The following is a 22,414-nucleotide window of genomic DNA, read 5'->3' as shown; positions in this document are numbered from 1 at the left end:
AAAATAACATCATCTTTGGACACACAAAGGAATGATAATATTAGTGGCACAAAAAATTTTTAGTAACAACTGTTCCAAAACAAATATATTGAATTTCAGTCCTTTTGCCTTGCAGAAGTTGAAATAGAGTAAAAAGGAATCTGGGTAAAGCTGATTACCCTGAAGCTGTATAGTCAGGAAATCTTGAAGGAGATTATTCTGATACATGAAAACTAGGAAGGAATGATTAATTTATCTAGCATTGGGGATGGATTGAGTCGTGAGAATATTAATAAAGGATCAATCTCAACTAGATAAGCTTTTTAATGATTACTTTTAATATTTAATATGTGGATTAAAATGACTAAAATGACTAACAGAAATAATCTCCTTTCCAAAGCAGATGTGAATAATGACAGATGCCATTACTGTACAATAGAAATTACTCAGATCACTGCTGCTCTGATGTCCTACTGTTGAAACATCAAAACCATTTATAGGGAAGAACAAAGCTTCCATATGGATCATATACCAAATGGCCAAATGTTTCTTCCACTAATAACAGCTCTTGTTTGAATCAATATCAGGAAAATGAAAAGACATTTTTTCCCCTGCTTAAAATATGTGATCTTTTCAAGGATGCTATAAACAAACACAGTCTCTTAATCTTCTCAGGCTCAATATCTACCAATTCTTGACAACTTCCTGAAGTTTTACAAATGACTTCTTAGACTTATGCATGTTTTTGATTTCCACGATATCCTGTAGCTCTAAGATTCATAGATTAAATACAGTTATTTTAGTTTAATTTTAAAAGTTAATAAGTTAATTAAATTTTTCAGTTGCCTGAGTGTTTAAAGGAGCACTCCTTAGTTCTTATTTCATGACAAAAAATAAAGCATTCTGTCTTCCACATAGGCTGACTCGTTTTGTTAAGTAGCAGAGAACAAGACAAGCCATGATAAAATTGAAGCAGTAGAGTGAGACCACTGGCTCAGACTAACTGCTCAGGATGGTGAGTTCTGGAGGTGCTGCTAACTTCTCAGTTAGCACCTTAAGGGCTTTGTGTCTGATCTCTGGAAACTGGGATATGCCAAAATAAAAGCCTGGATAATGGATAATGGCTGAATGTTGGATAATGTGAACCTTTGACTTTTCCAGCAAACAGCAAACACCTAACACAAGCAGAACAGATATATTCTCAGATAAGCCCCCAAAAGAGCCAAGATTTGTCAAATGCAACCAGTTTTTAATAAGGCTAAGAGTGCTGAACTAAAACTCATATCCTCACCATTTTTAACAGGTTCAAGGCCGGAAAATTTCACTGGCTGTTAAAATTTAGTTTGCCTTATCAAAAATACACCTCCAAACACTAAAGAGGTAAAACAAAACAAAAAAAAAAATTGTGGCTGGTAATAAATAATGTGATAAATTACATCAACTGGGCAAGCTGTTTCTGTGTACATGTAATCCTCTTGCAGACATGTGAATAAATAACCAAAATCCTGACATTTATCCGTCAGTGTGCCACAGTGCATCTGTCCCTTATAAACACCTATAGTTTTGACACAGGAAAATTTCAATGAGCTTATGCTATTATTTTATGCTAAAAAATGCAGGGAAATGATGACATTGACACTGGTTGTAATTTTACTATTGATTGCTAGAGAGCATCTCTCTTATTTTCTCATCATATTTTCAGGTTCTAAGGAAATAGTTCTCCAATAAAGAAGAACTTTGCAGAAAAAAATATATTTTTCTTTTGACTTTTGCCCTTTATGCAAAATATAGTGCATGGTGTCCCCTTTCTGTATAGATGGGTTCCCCTACATGGAAGTTTTACATTATATTTCAGAGAGAAATTATGATATCCCTTTTTCTGCTTGGAAAAAAAAGAAATAAATACATGCTTGAGGGTCATGAAAGGTCTTCTATTCATTAATACAGGTAAATTACTGTATCTGGATATACAATAAGAGTACTAAAACTCTAATTTTAATCTTGTTATAATTCATCATCTAAGCATGTTATGATGGCAAGTTCTGATGAACTCCAGGCCATATTATTCTCTTCCAAAACAAAGACTAAATAAAGTCAAAAAGCAAGAGGTTTTGGAGGTTTTCTTTGTTTAGAGATAATTTTAGGAAAATCCTACAGCAAACTTTAAATGTGCTAAAACAGTTGAGTTTAAATGTGTTATTTCCACATTTTTCTCAGGGAATAAAGGGATATTTTAAGCGATTTCCTATTAGAACATATTCTAAACTTGTTTTCTTGGATACCATGAATACTTAAGAGTAAATAGAGGAACAAGATTTAGCTTATTTATGAAAAGGCTAAATTTTGCCCACACCACTAAATTTTGTAAACTACTAATATATTCCTGCTCAAAATTTGCCTATGAAAAAACTACAGAAAAGAATTTTATTTCTCTCATTTGTCATGTCAGTTACAAGTATTTTTCACATATATTTTCCCTCAATTCTAAGCCATTTTGAGATGCTAAAACCAGGCTGTCCCATTGCAAGGAAGCCTCAAATACAATGAAAGGAATGGTGCAGAAGAACAAGTCTTTAAGAACAACCAGAAAGTAAACAGATGCTGTATCCTACTTCATTGTTTCTGTAAACAAGACTTTTGTTAAGATATTAACTTATATTTTTCTGTGGAAAAGTATCTGGAAATGGGAAAGTGGCTGGAAATGTGTATAAATTAAGTTTTAGATCAGTTTAAAATGCTGGGTTTATTATGTGTTCAGAAGATTTTTATTCCTACTGTAAACTCAGTTGACGGATTTCAATTGATGATTTCTCAGGAAACAGTTTTCTTTCTCTTAGATTCCACTTCCAGGCACAAAGTTTCCAACTTATACTGTCTCTTATTTTTGTGGGTTTTTTTTTTTTTGTGTGTGTTTTCAGAAACCTGAAAACCGTTTTTAATTTTTCCTAAAAAAAGCCCCAGAAAACCAGGCAAAACATCTCTTAGTTAAACAGGTATCCTGGAAACAGACCAGCAAATTATCATAATAGCTCGGAGTTCTTTACTCCCTTTCGCACTCAGGAGAAAAAGAAAGCCCGAGGCTCTCTAACAGCAGTGAAAATTTAGCCAAAGTACGGGTTGATGGTTTAAATCCTTTCTAATGTAGCAAAGAGCTGTGACGTTAGAGTTTTAAATCTGTGCATCTGTAAACCATGAGAATCCCGCTAGATGGTGCTCAAGAATACACGGTCCCTTGGACAGGCAAAGCCCGTGGACTAAATGACATAGGTGATTGCATTAGTCACGATGCTAAATGGTTTATAGCTTTTAGAGGTTTAGTCTCCATGGTAAAAATCTAGAAATTGCTCTAAAGTTCCTGGGATCCTAGTAGGGGAGGTGAATAAGGTATTTCAGAATGGCATTTCAAAGTATCCACAATATTCAGAGAGTTTCACATTATTAACTGTGCACATAGGGGTAGTCTTGGTGACAGGAGGGTCCCTTAAAATTCCAGAGAAGGTTGATCTTACGGTCTTGGTCAGAAAAAATTCTTTTCACTCTTCTTTATAAAGACTTGCTGTTAAGGCACATCTGCAAGATCTGTGGTTTTTGAGACAATGGGCAAGACACATGGGATTTTCTGGTATAAAGATTAGAAGTCCAGGAGAAGTCTGACATCATCTCTGTTTTAGAGCTCATCAGTCTTTTAAACTGAGACAACAGCCACTGTTATATTCCTCTAAAGCAACAGAACCCCTCTAAGCTTAGAGACATCCTTGGATAATTTTAGGCAATGGAAAGTGAGTGAAGATTAAGCTTCAATATAGTGTGTCACCTAGTCAATAAGTAGTTACTATATGTGCCAATCATCAAGTTTAAGAAGAAAACAGCAGCAGCACCTTCATACGGTAATGGACTCTACTGATTAGGTTTCCTCTGAGAGCAGCAGCTCCCAGGTTAAACCACACAGGGACATAAGCAGAGGAAACTCCAAACTGTAGATTAATAGGTAAGAATTTGACTTGACCAAAATTGACCTATTTTTGCTCATGTACCATTAGGAAAATGGAGAATAGTAAGGTTGAATCCAAGGTGCTGATCAGTCAGAATTTAGGGCTTTGGTTTTAGGTGACTGTATTTTAGTCCAACCTAGCCACTTAGGTACTGGTTTTGACAGTCATCAGATAAAGGATACTGTGAAATGTCTATGTTGAACAATTCTTTCTCCAAATTAAATGAGATTTTCCAGCTACGTGTGGTAATTTACCATAATAAAAATAACTAATGGAAAACATAGCTATTATTTTTAATAATGTCTGTAAAGAGTGATGGGAGGTATTGTTCTTCCCTTTTGTAGAAGGCAATTATTGACTGCCTGTAAGGAACCAGGGTTCATTGCTCCTCAGAGCAAAACCATGTCCATTTTCCATAAAAAAAACACAAAAGAAGTTTCCCATGAACAAAGAACTGCCTATGAAATAAAGGCAAAACGAAAGAGACTGAACCTGTCTTTGTTTCCTTGTGGAGAATGTCTCTGACTTAAGAAAAAGGAAAATAATGGAAAGCTTATTTGATTGATTTTGCAAGTAATAGAATAGCACAAAAGCATGCTAATTGCTTTAAAATAGAAATGGAGAACTTAATTCAAAATTGGCATAAACATGTTCAGCTTCCATTAAATTAGCACTAAGTGAAAATTATGTCTCTTCAGACTGCTCCCCAACAAAAGTCTGTACATGGAAAAGCATAAACCGTGAGTTATATGGTGCTCATGTTTCTGTATTAAAAGCAAGTGTTACATTGCACTCTATATTTTTTTATTACTCTGTACTATAGATTTCTCAGTATGGTGATATTATGTATACTATTGCACTAAACCTAAATTAGACTTTAGTAGATCCAGAATAATTAGGCCATGGAAGATGACTGAATGGAATGAATGAGATTTGGTCTTACCCTCCTTCCATGTGCCTTACAGGTTGTCAAGCCAATTTCTTCAAAAATGATGGTAATGCCTGCCTTAGCAAATTATTCTGAAACCTCCTTGCAATTGGAAATGCAAAATATATCAAAATGTTCATGACATGAAGATGTTAAGTTTGCTTTAAAGTTGCAGTGGAGCATTCCCAGCAGGAGTGAGGAAATGTCTTTTCTTCTTTTTTTGTCAAAAATTTCAAGTACATTCTCAGTAAAAGGCAGCCTTTTTTCATAATCATGGCACACAAATCAATATTGTTGTTCTATACAACATGACAAAATGAATAGTAGTAACACCAACTTCCTATCAGTGGTGGAATTTCTTCAGGGCTATTTTCAAGCTCCAGTGCTCTTCAGTACAGGAAGGTGAATAAGATGTCAATGGGATAGATTTAGAACATTTGGGGTTTGTGTTGTTTATAATATTTGCCAATTCTTGATTAAGCAGATCGACCTGCCTGGGCTTTCAAGGTCAGTGCAATTAGATAAGGATGTGAACAAAGGTGAAGGAGCTGCTCTTGGAGATAATGTATAAGCAGCTGAAAAATGTTTCACCTGAATTTCAGAAGTGCAGATCTCTGGAGTAGTGTGGAAAGGGCTGGATGAAACAGGCTATTTACTGAATCTAAGCAAGATGGATTAATTCAAAGAAAATGGAAAGATACGGAAAACAATTGACTCAGTTATTGAGTAGTAAAGTCAACAAGCTACTGCTGCAGTACAGCCATATAGTGTAGTCTCTTCAGATTTTATAAATTAGAAAGGCCACGGCTGGGCCAGCACTGCACTTTGAGTTTAGAAATTTGAGTAACAACCAGTTGCAGATGGAAGTAGATTTGGTAACACGGTAAGTAGCACCTTCCCATGAGTCCGTGTGAAGTCATACCATAAAAAAGGTATGTAATGTGTGGTGAGGTACAGCTTTGTCTCTCTCTGTCAGGGGAAGATATTAAATTCAGTTCTGGATAAATTTCATCTCTGGCTCATTATTTTGTTCCATTATTCTGCATTTTGCCTACACAGATTCCTGCTGAGTGCTATAAAGCAGTTACTGTATTTTATCCTGAAAGGATAACTACTTCTTTAGCTGTGACTTGAGAATTCTTCATTTGGATACTCACTTACTTCACCAGGGAATGCTGGAATGATGATGCTTAAATTTAAGCTTTCAGAGTTAAAGAATTGCAACTAAGCAGCTATTGTGAGGGCAGTCATAATAACAGTAACAGTGTGGAGTATTGAGTAATTTTTTCCACATGATAATGTAGCTCCTATAAATTATAGGCTATGTGATTCAACCCTTTAGCATTATGATTGGGCATTCTGTAATCACTGGAAACTACTTAAATAGTAAAGCACATAAAAAGAAAGGTGATTGCCATGAAATACTGTGTTAATTTCACATAAAAGGATGTTTAAACAGACTAAAATGCTGGTATGTGTGAGATCAGTTTATGAATCCAAGAGACTATGGAAGGAGAACTACAACAAATCAGGAAGAAGCAAGGGAAGTGCTGGCATAAGCTGGAATCATATGGGGCTGTAATACATGCTTTACACTTTATTACAATTTTCCAATTAGCTGACTGCTGGAAAACATCCTGGTTTAGTGTGGTAGCAGCACAGTTTGCTGCTGCTGCTGGGTGTTGGAATGCAGAGACAATTACGCCATATTGAGAGTGTTATGGACAAACAGAGCAGAACCACCCATGTAACCTTTTAATAATTAAAATTTTCTGCTTTTCTAAAATGCTTTCTAAGTGCTACAGCAAGTTCAGGACCCTGTTCGTGTCTTGTGTGCTGAAAAAGTGTTAATGTTTTACATACTGTATATGGAAAATCTTATTTTAAAAAAATGCTGTGAAAATGACATAGGTATCTTTCCTTCTCACTCCCTACATGAGTCTGTAAGGCATCTCTTTATGAATGGCTTAAGGATAATAAATATATTGTGTAAATTAAAGAAAAAGAGGTCTGTTTTAGCCACTGTTTATATCTCCAGAATTTACAAAGACAGAATCTTTGTGAGTTAGCCAAACACTTTTTGGTCTTTCTCTTTCCCACTATGGTTTTTGACTCTCTGCTGTTTTCTGATTCTTATTCTAGTATAACTCTGAGACATAGCTCAAGGGCAGCAAAAACCTCAGGTTGCTTAGATCACTATGTTTCTATAAAACCTTATGCTGATTTACACCCAATAAACATCTGGCTCTAGAATGACTAATAACTGCTGCTGTCTGGAGACAGAAATCAGAACAGAGCAGAGGGTTTTGTTTACATAAGAAAATACTAGAGGAGAGAAAATACCAATCTAATACTCTTTGAAATTTTTCCTTTAGGTGACAGCAGGAATAGAAACTCTTGATTCAGCTGAGTCACATCCACTAGATGTCTAAAGTGGTATATAAGGTGGTTAGAAACTCATCACTCTTCTGTCCAGTTATCATCCTTGAGTATTACCTACCCTAGGAGGTGTGTACCTGTGTTTTGCTAGAAAGATCCAACAGATACCTATGCTGATAATGCTAATAGTGCAGGGTCAGTAATGTATTATACATGCAAAGATGCCTGCTCATGTTACAATACATGTCTTATTTCAATGACATAAGACGTCAAAATCTTGGTAGCTATTATATCAGTTTATCAGGCAGCATATTTTTTTTATATATATATATTTATATATATATATAATTATTTATATTTTTACTACTGCAAGAAGCTGCATATTAAGTTAGATGAAAATGACAAAATTAGTAAGGCAGATAGACATAGCCATACATAGCATAAGCATTAATTATTTACAGTATTTTATACTTCGTTATTTTGCTCACTTATGGAAGCCATCATGCTATCATTTACAGCACTCTCTTTGACAGTTTATAGGGTGAGGTTGTATCCAAAGTGAATTGGATAAATCTTGAATTGACTTGAATTTAGGAATCATTTTAGAATTGTGACCACAGAATAACATAAAATAACATCATCACAAAGTCTGATTCCAGCTCAGTAAAAAAAGGAAAATTCTTAGCATCTAGGTAAACTTCTACTATTCTTATTCATAAAAACTTATAACTGGCAAGGTTCTAAAACTACCTTTCTTGAAAATACATTGTGATAAAAAGCAGTATTCATACATACTATGAATAACTATGATTATTATATCATATGTGATATAATAATGTATCGCATTATTACAGTAATATAATTATTATATTATTAATATTATTAAAATTATAATATTATAATATTACATAGTACATGATAACTATGTAATTCAATGTCTGTAGTCATACTGAATATATTTGCAATGCAAGTATAAGTTTAAAGTACTGGATTTATGTAAAATGAGATATATAATTCTACATTTGTGTTTTAAAAGAAGGAAGTTTATCCTAAAAATTCTAGAAAATATTTTAAAATGATTTGAAATAGAAATTTGTTAAAAAAAAATAAACTTGTTTTATCCCCGAAGAAAACCAGTCACACATAGACTACATATCTATGCATGCAATTCATCATTAAAATATATTCTAACTTGGAACATACAAAAATTATATATATAATATTTTAAAGATATTTAAACTCGTGTTCAATTGATCTGACTTGACCTGACAAATATAACAAGAAAAAGTATATATGTGACTGAACATTTCCTTTCTTCAGCCTTTGATGTTTATTGGCTCTTAATCTATTTTTTGTAATCTATCCATCACATATAGTTACCACTCTCACCAAAGAGAAATATTTTAGAGGCAAGTATTCAAAAATAATATTGCTAATATTAGAAGAATTCCAAATTTTATTGATTTAACTTGTTGTTTGTGTTTCCTTTGGTTTACTTACATAAGGATGCCAGAGCAATGTTGAGTTTCTATCTGCATTACCAGATGATTACTAGAAATTCCTGCTCACGTATTTCTTCTCTTATATTGGTCTCTTACAGGCATCAGTAAAACTTGTCAAATGGTTTTATAAGCTGTCTAAGCAGACATAGAATAAAAGAGTAAAGCCATGGAACTTCCAATAGGACAGCAAAAAAAAGGCTTTTGTCCCCAACTCAAACCTGAGGACACCAAGCTGAGTGGTGTGGTTGATACACTAGAGGGATGGAATTCAAGAGGGACCTAGGTAAGTTCAAGAAGTGTGCCTGTGGGAATCTCATGGGTTTTTGACTCGATCTTCTCAAGAGTGACCCGGCTAGCTCAGTGATGAGGTTTCTCTTCACTCTGGGTTCGAGCCAGCAAATGTTTGTGGGGTTCACTGATTTTCTTCAGGAATTCAAGTCTATAGAGCGAGTAAAGAAATCAGGGGGGGACTCTCTCTCTCTGGTTTGCATTCCACAGTTTATTTCTGTGAAGGGGAATCCAAAGGGCAAAAGACAAAGGATTTGGCATCTGGGGGTCTCTTTTCAACAGGGTTTCTCGGAGGGAGGGAACATCAGAGAGAGAACCAATTATTTTTCTCAGTTAGTACATCTTATTAACTTTCTACAAATCAAGGTTACACACACCAAGATAAGAAATAACAGACATCAACTTCTTCAAATGCCCACAAAGGTGTAGGAGTATTCTCCACAGAGGGGCAGAGGGGGGAGGTTTCCTGGCAAGGCAGGAGGGAAAGAAAGGGAAGGTAAGAATGTCCTACCAGTTTCCATAGCTCAGAGGCACTCTGGGACAGGAAAAACAGAGTTACAAACTTCCGTGTTGGAAAGAAGGGTCTCCTGGGCTAAAGAAACTTCAAGCATCTGGAAATGCCAGCCGGGTCCTGTCTTTGCTCTATCCGGCCTCTCGCAGTGGAGCTGAGGAGAGAAACTTCAGTAACCATGGTAACTTGACACCAGGTAAACAATTAGGAGAAAGAGAAGCTGGGGGGGGGGGCGGAATCACAACTAAAAGATGGGAAAAGATTTCAATCTGTCAACTACAAGAGCTTTTAACAAGCCCAAGTGCTGGTGCTGCACCTGGGTCAGGGCAGCACCCGGTACCAGCACAGGCTGGGGATGGACAGATCAGAGCAGCCCTGCCCAGCAGGACTTGGGGGTGCTGCTGGGTGAGAGGCTGGGCATGACCCAGCCATGGGCACTGCCAGCCCAGAGAGCCAAAGGTGTCCTGGGCTGCATCCAGAGCAGCGTGGGCAGCAGGGCAGGGAGGGGATTCTGCCCCTCTGCTCTGCTCTGCTGAGACCCCACCTGCAGGGCTGCACCAGCTCTGGGGTGCCAGCACAGCAAGGACATGGAGCTGCTGGAGAGAGTCCAGAGGAGGGCCTTGAAGATGATCAGAGGGATAGAGAATCCTCTTCCTCAGTGGGAAAAGGCTGAGAGTCAGTGTTCAACTTGGAGAAGAGAAGGCTTTGGGGTGATCTCATTGCATCCATCCAGTACCTAAAGGAGGCCTTGTAAGAAAGACTGGCACTTTTTAGCAGGATCTATTGCGATATGACAAGGGGTAACAGTTTTAAACAAAAAAGAGGGTAGATTTAGGTTAGATATTAGATGATATTAGATATTATATATTAGATATTAGATATAAGAAAGAAGTTTTATTTTGATGTGGGTGGTGAGACACAGTCACAGGCTGCCCAGAGAGTTATTAGATGTCCCACCCAGGAAACATTCAAGGTCAGATTTGACTGGGCTCTAAGCAACCTGATCCAGTTGAAGATATCCCTGCTTGCTGCAGCAGGGCTGGACTATGTGATCTTAAAAAGTCTCTTCCAAGTCAAACTACTGTCTGATTCTATGACTGTACTCTGTTCTGTGTTGCTCATGGATTCCATTAGTCAGGACAGCCTCAGAAGGATACCCTTTATCAGCCGTCTTCCTTGTCACACAGGAATGACTTAGTTCTTCCTAGGGAAGATTAAGGTATGTTGGGATGTTTTCTTGGGGACAATATATGAGCATATCTTTTCCATAGAACTCACTCCTTTTACAGAAGTTAGGCTTCCATCTCTATATTTTTAATAATGTAATAACTTGACGGACTCTGCAAATCACAGTACGGAAACACTATCGTTTCAATAAGATGTCAGCTTAGGTATAGCAGAAACACACAATCACCCAGAAATTTCCAGGTTTAATTGAAAATTCTGTTTCAATATATCACAGAGCTATATAACTTTTCTTTTTTTCAGAAGTCTTTCTCTTTCCAATTCAGCATGCATAATGCTTGTAAGTTGTATTCAGTGAAAATGAAAAGCTTTATGTCTCTGAGACTCATTTCTATGTAAATGAACTAACAAGCATGTGCACAGCAAAGCAGAGGCTATAAAAAGTAAAATGGAGTTTAGTTTACCAATATTTTGCAAGTGTTTTAACAGCTTGCACAATTAAGTTTGGAACTGTGGTGAATTGGATTTGTGTGTGTGTTTTTATCTGTTTGATTGACAAAATTTTTCCTTTGTTTAACTCTAATTACCTTTTTGAATTACTTTCAAGTTGGAGATTTGCATGTACGAGGCATCATGTATCATTGCCATCCTGTATTGCATGAGGATATATCCATATGTCCAGTTGCTTGATTGTCAGGAGCTGGGTAACAGAGAGGAAATATATGATACTATCAAAATCCAAACTACTGTCCAAGAAATCTAAGTCTGGAAGAAATCACAATTCTGAGCTCCTTTCATTTTGAGGGAAAATTCTTAGATATAAAGAGATACTTCTGTCAGACTGAGGATGGGACTGAAACAACTTCACATGCTTCTGTGAGTGCAATCCTCTAGATTTTGAGCTAATATCGAAAGCAGATAAGAGAATCTTTTTTAAATAAATATTTTCATCCCCCTATGGTAAACAATAAAACACTGAGAATATGAGAATTGCATCACAGCTCTCAAGGCTATGTAGCAGCTAAATATGGATTCCTCATAACCAAATGTAGATGCCTATTGACAGAATCATCCAGTCTCTTCATTACTGAACAGAAAAGAGCATCTCATCCTATGTCTAGGCTTCTGTAGTGAACTGGAAAACTGTTCTCTAAACTTATCTATTTTGCTCTTGAAACAGTGAGTGACTGGCTTGGATGAAACATCTGTACAGCAGACATCTGAAGTCCAGTGAGGTTAATCCACACTTATTTCTACATCTCCTGGAGGCTTAGGTATAAGAAATACTCAGCTGCTTATACTGGTACAATATTAAGCTTGTGCCAAAAGTGGAATTTATAGAGAGAATATAACTTTAAAGTCAAGTAATATTAGGCAGCTCTGTGCTCACATGGGTAACCAGGTGTTTGCTGGCCACAAAAGCAAGCAGCAGTTTTTCATTGCAGCCCTTTTAATCCATTCCATGCTTTACTGTAGGCACTGAATACTTCCAGATACAATTCTGAATCTCTTGTGAAGTTTCTGATTATGTTTTTATCATCTCATCATTAATAGGAAGAAAGAGCACTTTTCTTCTGGTATCACTATTACTGTATTAGTAAAAGAAAAAAATGGAATGGATTAAGAATTAGCTGATAGATATAAAAATGGTATCTTTCCAAATGCAACCTAAATGTGTTTCTATATAAAACTCAATGATAACTTCTATGACCATCTTAAGAATTGACTCAATGGCAAGTGTGGAAATGAAAAGAAAAAACAAGGTATACAAAATTAAATGAAAAATATTGCAGACTAAACTAATTAGAAAAAATGTTTAACAAAAAAATCTAAAATTATATACCTAACCATTAGAAATGGCTACATCTACTGCAGCCTGAGATAATGGCTCAGAAAGTGTCCCAGCTCATAATGGGTAGATAATTCAGCAACAGCTCTCAAAATAATTCCATAACACAAAGCAAAAATGTAATATCCGATTATTATATCCGAGACTAGTGAGTAGGGATAGGAACATTTATCCCTGTAGATGGGTAAAATAGTATTAAAATGCTTTACATTGTACTACTATGTAAAATACTAATTGTTTTTGCATTTCAAAGTGGAAACCAGTACAGAGATTTAAAAAAAAAAAATTCACATCAAGAAACAAAAAGATAATTCTGTGTAGTTTATTGAAGAGTTTTGAGAACTGGTGTGATCACACTGTATAAGTGTGGAGGGAGAAAGATGAATACCAAAGGACCATGTGGTCTAACAGGAGAACAAATAAAAATGTTCAATAGAAAGTGCCGGACATATCAAAACTAAAAATGAGTAGAGAACAGTTAATTAACTCCTGGAACAAACTAATAAAGAGAATGCTGAATTCAGTGTCTCTTGAGGGTTTCAGTTCAAGTCTCTCAACCTTTGTAGAAGATAGGTGTTAGTGAGGTGCAAGGTAGAGTGGAGAAATTTAGGGATCTCTGCTATATATATTAAATCAGATGAGATCATGAAAATGGTTCCTTCTGATTTTAACCTAATGGATTCTCTAAATCTAATTAAACATACCTAATGTAAAGGATGAGAACGTGCTCCTGAGAGAAACACATCTAAATATCAACCCTGACAAGATTCCCTTCATATGCCTTGTGTCACAAAAGCTGAGACAATAAACTTTCAGAGTTGTGTAAAGGACGGGAGACATTTGTAATTGGAAAATGGCACCTTTAAAAACTCATAGGCCTGTTGAAAGGAATGTTATGGCTTGCAACTCTGGCTTTGAGCCACAAAAGGAAAAGATCTCAAGCCAAAAAAGTTGCTCCTGATACTAAATTCTGCAGTCCCATCTTTTGGATAGAGAGAGAGTGTGTATAATGCCTAGGGAAGAGTTTGCTATTCAGAATGTCCATCACCTAAAACTTGCCTAGTCAGTTTTTACTACTACCAGCTGGAGTCCTTTTATCTATGGTAATTTGTTGTTATGGTATAAAATGGGAGGGAAAGAGATCAGAGGTAGCTGGATGCCAGTAGGCAAATTGAAGAGTCTTATTGTATGGATATCAAATGGAAAGTCTGTGAGGCTGCAGTGAGCAAGGTGACTTCGTTTATTTTTGCAGAAGGCTTCTGTATTTTCAAGGCTAGAATTGAAGCAAAATGCTTGACAAGAACACTTGCCATCATGAAACTTGGCAAACATGATGGCAAAAATGAAGTGAAACTATAGAGTTTGATGCATTTGGTACCGTGTGACTTTCTTTCCAGCTACAGCATCAAAATCCTTTTTCCAGTATGTGTGGTACAAGTACTGCATTGATTTTGGGAGGAAATGACTCTTCAGGAATCTGTGTCCCCCTCAGAAAAAACCGCAAAAAAACCATCTCAGTTTCTTGATGGTGGGGCTTAGTTCAGGAAGGAAGAGATAATGGTATTTTTCAGATTTATCTGCTGTGTGGCTTTTTAATTTGTTTTGAAATAAGACTTCAGTCCTTGCTATAACATGTATATATAAATGATTCAATGACCATTATGTTTGTACATAGAAGAAAACAGCATGTCTTTAACTGGACATTTATCCCAGTTCCAGGGAGAATGTCTTTGAGGAACTGTTAGCAGCATAGAATTCTTTTGTTTATTCATCTATGTCCAATTGCATATATATAATATATAATTTAAATAAGAACATAGAACATTTTAGTATTTCCTTAAAAATAATTCTACAATAGAAATTGTCATCCTTTTAATTACATAAGACACTAAATATAAATGACTGAAAAGTGTGTAAGAAATGTGTGAACAACATCTGCTGGATGCACATATATGTAAGCAGAAAATATTAAAGCCCACTTAAATTCTGTTTCTTATTTGAAAAAGTGGTTGGCATATTTTTTATTGAATCAGTCACTAAATGATGTTTAAAAATTTAGCATGAATAAATATTTTACTAGAGCTCCTGAGATATATTAGTTGCTAAATTGATAAAAAAATTCCATAAAGGACTTATTAAATACATCTAAAACTACATATTGTTTCAGAGAAGGTAAATATCAATTCTAATTGCTCTTTATGGTGCTTTCAAACACAGATTAAAGGCAAAGAAGCATACTTCATGCTCATAAAGCTTCAAAGCAATTTACAGTTCATCTTAAAATGGAAAGTCTTTGGATTTTTTTAGTTAATCTTTTGTGCTTCCATTTTGGAATCATACCTGACTAGTAAGAGCATAGGGTCCTTTACCTGAAATTTATTCTACATGCAATGCAGATTTTTTTATTATAAATATACCTTTACTTAAAGAGAAGCAATAAAAGATTTTTTTTCTATTTTAGTTCAAATTCTCTGGAAAACAGGAAAGTTAAAATGAAAGATGTAATACTGAAAACAACCCAAACCTTACTGAAACCCAAAGAATAGTAAAAAAAGTTGCTTCTACTGCTTCATCTACAAAATAAAGTTAGAAAATTATTAAAGGGAAAAATAGATTAATAAATAATATTCTAAAGTAAATATAGGCCTTAACTCTGATAACCAGTTTATCTTTAAGATAAACACTTTCATATCATTGTAAAAAAGGTATTTTTCTGAATTTTGAAAGTTAATTTACAATAGAGTTTTGATACTAAACAATTCAACAAACAGTCCCAGTAAATTGTCCTATGGCTCAATAAAATTTTGATTTTATTCTAAGTTCTGAGAACCATTGTTTAGAAGATATATTCAAGACATGAATAAGCACTTCAAACTTGACTGTGGTGTTGTCACTAGTCCTTATTTTATCTTAAAAGTTGTTTACCAGAATAGCTGTGACCATATTTCCTAATTTCTGTGCTTAATCTGCAGCAATTTAAGTACAACCAAAGGGTACAGCTAAAGAATATTGGTGTGTTTGCACAAATGCTGATCAGTGTCACTTCTGCTGCTAGTCAAATGAAAAATATGTACATTTTGATTTGACACTTATGAATCATATCACAGAACCTGCTCAATTTAAATATTGACTGAATTCTGTTGTTGTTATGGTAAGTCATCATAAAATAGAAGTATCCTTTTCTTTGGTACTAATAATTTACTTTTGGTGGTTAGTTTTGAGCTGGATCAGCTTCCTAAAAGGTCTCGCTCCCTGGTCTCAAAAATGTGAATAATTAGCAGAGAGAGAAAGCAAAGAGGCTGAGAGTAATGAAGGATAATTGTATCACAGAGTGTTGGATATAGGTGACATTAAGCTGAGATGGAATTACATGCTTTATTTCCTGTACTTAATAGAACTAATCTCTGATTCCATGTCAACACCCAGCATGCGAGGACAGCTTGCCTTTTGCAAAGTGTAGATTATATGTGACAATGACTTTTAGATTAGGTGTTTTGTCATACAGTTATTTTTCCTCATGTTAGAAAAACAAACATTTACAACAGTAGAAGCAGTTTTTCAGCCCCCTACACCTGTTAGCTGAGAAAAATGGGAAGAGGAAGTTCTTTATTTTCCTTTACTTCTCATGAGAGTGCACATTTTTTAGTAAGACAGAATTGCCTTCAGTACTTCAAGTCTTGGAAAATGGAATACTTCACATCTCATAAATTACTTCTCTTATCTGAAATAATTATATAATTATTTCTTCAAAAAGGCTCTTGGAAATGGGCCCAAGTATAGATGATAATTCTAAGATCTTGATATAGCCAGATAAAGAGTAATTAAGAAAGTTCCTCTGCTCTCTCTGCTTCTTCATGATTAAAGAAATAATCTGTACATTGATAGAACATTATTCTATTAATTTTTACTTTCGACAGCCAAAATAGGTAATGGGGTTTTAAAATGTCTGCTTTCTATCAGGGTGAATGAGTAGTATGTTATCAGTACAACATCACATCATTTTGTAAAGCTAATAATATGAGCAAATTACTTCAGTAGAATTAAAGTGTGCAAGACCTTGTTTTTCTGTTTCATAGGATTATACAGTACCAAAATATAATGTATAATTAGATCAGAGCTTTTCCAGCAGTAAAAAGCACATTTGTCCATTGACCCTGAGACTCGTTCAGTTGGTTAGAGCTGGGTGCTAATAACACCAGGGTTGTGGGTTCAATCCCAGTCCTAACCTTTCACTTCTGGATTGGACTTGATGATCCTTGGGGGTCCTCTGAAACACAGAAAATTTTTTGATTCTGTAATTTATTCTGAAATTTCAGGATAAATTAAACTTCCCCAGAAGTAACTCAGTTTTATGGTCTTTTATAATACTGCAAAAATATATAAATAAATGTATATATCTAAATATATATATATATAATATAAATATATATATATATATAAAAATATCAGAATAGAGACAATAGTAATGGCACCATTTAGCTTTCATGGAAGGAATGCATAAAAGTCCTTTTGTTTATTTTGCTTGACCTTACAACAGATGACCATCTGGATAACTACTGTGCATGGTGCCAATAAAGCTGTTAACCCCTAAAATAAATAAATAAATAAAATTGAAATGAAAATATGCCAAGAGTGTGTAATCATAGGTATCAGAGTTAAATCTACAAATACAGGTCAAATATTGACTGTCAAGAAGCTTATCTTGCATAATTGTCTTGTGCTAGGAGGGAGAAAACCCCCACTGCTTGATGCTCCTCACTCACTTTATATTCAGTACACTTTATGCTCAATTTTATTTGACTTTTGTCTGACTGAGGGGGTGGGGTGGATTCTTTTCTATCAATGCTATATTATGGACAGATGATACAAACAGTAATTCAACCTCTGGTCTCATTTTGCTGATCAAGACAGTTCAATTCTCATGATTTCAGTTGGAATTGCAAGTCTTTGAAACCATTGAAAACCAGGCCATAAGCCATCTGAACCTTGTCTTCTTTTGTGAAAGAAGAAAACAAGTTAAAGTCAAAGGGGTTGGCTCAGGGACAAGCTGCAGCTCTACAAAACTCCAGTACTGGAGCTGAAGGATTAGATGGACTTGATGATCTCCAAAGTCTTTTACAGTCTAGGTGATTTTGTGGTACTGTGAAGTGCTGTGAAACTGTAAAATGTATTACAGTGCATTCATCTTGCTGGCTTTTGAAATTTTATCTGCACTATCTAGTTTTTCCTGTTCATTTTTTTCCTGGGGATGGAAATAGCAATTGCTGTCCTCCTTGAACACCGTGTTTTCCTGCATTTTTTTCAATTCGGTCGGAAAATGCAGACTTTCACTAAAAAAACCTAGTTGCTCCCTCATATTTAGTAATCTATAAAAAGTAAAGACAGATCATGTATGAAACAAACTGGTCTTTATTTTACTTTCACTATCTAAAAATCACAGAATACCTGCTTTGTTCCAGACTTTCTCTCTGAAAAGATGGTCTAGACAAGATGGTCCAGCACTGTCTGGCTAACTTAAAAGTGTCAGGGAACTCATCACTCCCTTGGGAGATTATTCCAGTGGCTGATTGTTGTCTTTGTGAAAATTTTCCTCTTGTAACCAACCAGAATCTCTCCAGGAGCAACTCTCAGGGCTCCCTCTCAGGCCATCAAGTGGGTGTCTCAGTGCCCCTTAACAGAGTCACTTTTTGCCCTGATGTGTGCTACTGCTACACCTTCTCCTTTCAGAACTTTCCTGCTGGGATTTACAGCTGCTAAAGCTTCATTTCTGGTTTTATTTGCAATGCTACAAAGTGTGTGGACAGAAGCAGAGTCCTACTTCTGTGGGTAACTCATTTCTCTACCCTTCCCAATCTAAGAAAAAACTGAGAAAACCCCCCATAGGCATTAGATATCAGTTGTCATGAAAACTGTTTTCTCCTTTGATGGCAGGGAGCCCACAGATTGCTTTATGACAATACAGTGAAGCTTTTGAAAGGTATTTGATTTCACTGAATGGGACCTCTGAATTTTCCTAAGATCAGTTTCCTTTATGAAGCCTTAAGTTGGTCCAAACCAATACCAAATGAGGCAGCCAGTGTATCTCGTCACCTTAAGACTGGGGGAAGATCAGAATATTCAAGCTTCAACTCCATACTTGAGCTTCATGTTTTTACTGCTTGTATCATTGAGAAAAAAATAAAGGCTTTAGACTGCATTAAACTAGGCTTTAATCTCCCTTACTCAACTGTTACAATGTCTTCGATATTGAGTAATTTTTATTGCATGTTCAAAATTTTTCTTCATGTGAAAGCTGTTTTGAAAATGAACAGTGAAACCAAGCTGTTAGAAACAAACCTTCATTTTCCAGAAAATCCATGAGTAGAGGAAGATTTTTGTGAAAATTTTACTCCCTGAAAAGCAAATTCTTTTGGTTCACAAGCTTGAAGTTATTCCTGATATTTCTCCTGACAATACCTCAGATTGTTACTTCTGACTCTATACATTTTATCATTTGGATACTTGTCATGCATAACTGGAGGGTGGTGGTAAAAAACCCCAACAGTTTTAATCAAGGTAGGATTGTAATTTTCTGCAACACCTGTTCCAACCAGATGCCTCTGACTGTTGAATGTGATCCTCTGAGTTCTCACAAATTGCATAATGAAATATTTTTGAAATGAATGGCCAATCCATTGTAGTTTTGCCAGAATAAGTGCTGAATAACAAAACCGTGATATTTTTGAAATATACACTCAGGCTCCTGCAGAAAAATAAGAGGAAGATCTTGATAATGAAAAATAAAGCACTCATTTTGGAAGCCTGAAAATCTTGTTTGCTCTAAGACACTACCGCAGCTACTCTCAACACTGAGGACTCTCTAGAGAAAGGATTATAACTGAGTACTGCTACTACCTGATTTTTATAGTGATTTTTAATTCTTTCTTTCTGCAACTTTCTTTCCAGAGGTATGAATTTCATTATTTTTATATCTCCATAAATAAAAGCTCTGTATCTGGATAGTAGAAGCAGCCAATGGATAGAGCAAGGTCCAGGGTGCATTTTTCTAGAATCTTAGATTTCTGTGAGAAAATAATCTCAATCTTTTTTTTGTGCCTCCTGTGTAGTTCCAGATAGAATACTCCCCCCTAACTTTTTTTCTTCTCATGGGTCCCCAGGTTTTAGTTTTCCTTTGAGAGACACAGTAAAATATCATAGCAGATTTGCCATGACATTCTGAAAAAATTATGAAGTCCTGCAGAAAAATAGTTACAGAGATTGTTTATTTGCTTCAGATACTGGAAAGTTCAGGCACTCCAGTCTAGTGATTTGAAGTTCCAACAAAAGCTCCAGTGTTATTTCTTGATACAGAAAGGATCTAGGAGAATCTTCTTGGTTCCTTGCTGAAAAAAATACACCAGACTTGCCTGAACCTCCCCTGTAAAATCCTGAAAGGGACAGGAAATTTTAAAGGCACAGTGTGATCCTTTTCTGATTGTTGCAATACATGTATTTTTCATCAGAGAGATTCTGAACTGCAACCTGGAGAATAATTCTTCTTAGAAGTGTGTGAATTTGCACAATATATGACTTATTTACCATTTAAATCTCCACTGTCTCAATCTGTGTACACAGTTTGCTTACTGCCCAAATTATTCTGAACAGAACTCAGCTCTTCTCTGGACAAGGGATGGAGCCCTGCAAAATCAGTTGCATGGGTATTTTAAAATAAATCAGTCTTTACTGTTTCAAGTGTTGTTTTAGTTTATTCAAACTGTAGAAAAATTTACACATAAAATTGTGCAAGAATGGAGGCAAACTGAAGTACATCTGTATGTGATATGTGGTCAATATAGCAAATCCTATGGAAACATGGTTTATGCAAGCTGAATTTTATATCAGATTAGAAGTTCCTTTATAGCTTTTCAGCTAATAAAATAATAAATCATAAATGTTCTAAATCCATGTAAACCATCTTCTTTTTGAACTTTTGCAATCCTTGCACTCTAATTGCTTGAGTTGTATCAGCAACATAACCAATAATAATAATAATAATAACATAACCAATGGGAATCATCTCTGAAAGATTAAATCCTTCTGATAAAAACAAAAAAAACCCCTTCCTTAGATCAAATCTTGAAGATTATTTGGAAAAGAGAACTGCAAGTGCCAAAAGTAATGCAAAACACAGCAAAACTGCATGTTTCAACTTTGATTTATAATGAGTTACAAATTTCTAGTTTCTGCTGTTCTTATTTAATTTGATACTTTTTATTTTGAAACATATGGAATTTGAAACTTTGGGAATTTTATTTTGAAACATTTGGAATCCATACTATCATTCTGGACACAACAAAAAGTGAAATAGTAATTATCAGGTGACAGGATAGAAATTACTGATACTTTGGAAATCCCAGGGTAAATGTTCTAGCCTCTGGCACCTGCTATGCAGAGATGACACTGTGTGGCCTGAATAAAAGCAGGGATTTTGAAAGAGGAGTCTAGACTTCATCTTACGTAAATCTGATGGAGGTGCACAGGGTGATAAGTCCAGTGACTGCAGCAAATGAATATTGTGGACATCTTTCAATAGATCTTGATGATAAATGTTTTCATTTACCAATATACTTGTAATTTGCCTGGTAGTACTTTTGCCAAATGTAAAGCTGTCTGAAATTAGTGGGATATTAATAGCATCCTCTGAGACGTGCAATGGAAGAAAGATCTCAGGCGCTGTACTGAAATTCTGAGCAGTGACAAGGCCCTTCTCATACAGGAGTAGGAGAGAAATTGCAGCAGGGAGGAATGAAGGCAGACAGCCAGCTTGCACCTGATGCTCTGAGCGAATACAGTGTATAACCAGGAGCTTGGCTCTGCAGTGGCACAGCTTAGGAGGCAGGGAAAGCATGGCTGAGCTTTCTGTAGGAGGCTGGAGCGCAGCGCTTTGTTACTCTTGTCACAATCTACTCAGGTGAAGTGAGCTGAGAGGAGCAGGTGCAGCGGGGTGATGGGCCAAGCAACGAGGCTGTGCCTGGAATGCATCATGAGGCACTGAGCAGCTGCCTTTGAGAAGCAGCCCTTTCAAAGGAAACTTTGAAAGCATTTCTTTCAGAGGCTGCACTGCGCAGCTGCCCTTACTCCCATTTTCTGCAGCACAATCAAGAACACATCTTACTGTTGACAGTAGAAATGCCTAAAAACTCTAAAAATGGCTCCTATTTATATATACAGAGTCACTGTAAGCCCTGTATGTAGTGCAGATTGTATCTATCCCTCTACTATAAAAGGTTGCTTTTTCTCCTCAGTTTTTAAAATTTACCAGAGGAATATTTGGATGATCAATAATGTCCTAGTTTCCCACAATTTATGCAAGTTTCTTACTCTGAAAAACTAGTAAGCAATAAGACCAGATTGTGAATCTCCTTTCACCGAGAATCATTTTTTTATTAAGGGTCTGTCTCTGTTCAGGGAAATCCTGCTGGGCATATTTAAGCCCCACTGACTTCAAACTCAGCACATACTGAAATGTTTTCTCGGACAGGAGCCAACACTGGCTCTAACATCACATCTGATTGCTTACTGGTATGAAAAAGGGTTCACAATCCATCTGAAGTTTTCAGTGGTGATTATTTGACTTTTTGTACTTCTTACAGTAAGGCTTAGAGAGCTTGCAAGATCAAGCCCCTTTAGCTATACCATTCTCCTCAGGTCTCTGCTCCTCACGGAGATCAAGGAAGCCTGCTCTAAAGAGACTTTGAAAGGTCCAGCTGCAGTGACATATCTCCTGATATGAAGATATGTTTTCCTACCTAATCTCTTATT

The 22,414-nt window shown here is 35.8% G+C and overlaps 1 long non-coding RNA gene across 1 annotated transcript in view; it reads left to right on the top strand.

Annotated features, from left to right (window-relative positions):
* LOC111930351 (uncharacterized) overlaps positions 1-22,414 on the top strand; it is a 63,424-nt gene that overhangs the window by 29,696 nt on the left and 11,314 nt on the right. The window contains exon 4 of the long non-coding RNA XR_002865140.2: positions 8,879-9,063. This is a non-coding gene — a long non-coding RNA (uncharacterized LOC111930351). The remainder of the gene's footprint in view (positions 1-8,878; positions 9,064-22,414) is intronic.

Source organism: Cyanistes caeruleus, chromosome 6, assembly GCF_971803275.1.
Source record: "Cyanistes caeruleus chromosome 6, bCyaCae1.hap1.1, whole genome shotgun sequence".
NCBI lineage: Eukaryota > Metazoa > Chordata > Aves > Passeriformes > Paridae > Cyanistes > Cyanistes caeruleus.
This window is presented reverse-complemented; position numbering and strand designations above follow the sequence as displayed.